Source organism: Solanum tuberosum, unplaced genomic scaffold (genome assembly GCF_000226075.1).
Source record: "Solanum tuberosum cultivar DM 1-3 516 R44 unplaced genomic scaffold, SolTub_3.0 scf00683, whole genome shotgun sequence".
Lineage (NCBI taxonomy): Eukaryota > Viridiplantae > Streptophyta > Magnoliopsida > Solanales > Solanaceae > Solanum > Solanum tuberosum.
In genome coordinates, this window is record NW_006239602.1 from 149,654 (window position 1) to 150,882 (window position 1,229).

Below are 1,229 nucleotides of genomic sequence, written 5' to 3' on the forward strand. Positions count from 1 at the left end.
AAGTTATACAACGGATCTGCGGAGGTGGAGTATATTGAAGAGGATGATGGTCATTCCACATCAAAGTTCCCATACTTGAAACGACTCGCTATAGAAAGGTTTCCAAATCTGAAAGGACTGCTGAGAAGTGAAGGAGAAGAGAAATTCTCCATGCTTGAAGAAATGGAAATATGGCTTTGCCCTATGTTTGTTTTTCCAGCATTCTCTTCTGTCAAGAAATTGGATGTCAGGGGGGAAATAGATGCAGCAAGTATTCTCTCCATATCTAAGCTTACCACTCTTACGTCCCTCTCTATTGATCATAACTTCCAAGCAACTACTCTCCCAGAAGAGATGTTCATACGCCTTGTAAATCTTGAGTCCTTGAGCATTATATACTTCAAAAAACTCAGAGAGTTGCCAAGCAGCCTGGCTAGCCTCAATGCTTTGAAGTGTCTGAAAATTCATTATTGTTACGCACTAGAGGGTCTCCCCGAACAAGGGATGGAAGGGTTAACTTCACTCACCGACTTATATGTTCAAAACTGTGAAATGCTAAAATGTTTACCTGAGGGAGTGCAGTATCTAACAGCACTAGTTTACAAATTTATGGCTGTCCTGCATTGACAAAGCGGTGTGAGAAGGGGATAGGAGAGGACTGGCACAAAATTGCTCACATTCCTAATGTAGATATTTGTTAGTCTTGATCTGTTATTCTTTCTGAAATTCTTCTTTTGTTAGACATTGTTCTTTATTATTAACTTAGATAATTGTATCCATTTTGCTCTATTTAACAATAGACGATCTTCAAATTTTTCCAGATTTATCAAAGTAACCTGCATTTTGTCCACTTGAACAAATGACTCCTAATTTTTAATTAAAGAAATATGACACACATTTATGCAATTGAGACCTGAAAGAAGGAACAACAAAAGGCACCCAATGCATATAAAGTGTCTGTTAATACTTTGTTGTATCATCTATGATGCAGCTATCATTCATTATTGCCCTATGCTTGTTTTTCTGACCCTTGCTTGTATCAAGAAATTGGAAGTATTGAGCTCCATATTTAATCTTAGCACTCTCACCTCCCTCTGTATTAGTCATAACGTCGAACAGACTTCACTCGCCAAAGAGATGTTCAAACATTCATGGATATTTCAGGTAATACTTCTATACATTCCTTATATACTTCCAACACATTTGGCCATGCAATTTTTTCACTTTTTTCAAGAAGTTGAATTCAAGAA

At 37.2% G+C, this 1,229-nt stretch overlaps 1 pseudogene; it reads left to right on the forward strand.

Moving 5' to 3' along the window:
* The window catches only part of LOC102592673 (disease resistance protein RGA2-like), a 37,029-nt pseudogene that overhangs the window by 2,882 nt on the left and 32,918 nt on the right, over positions 1–1,229 (forward strand).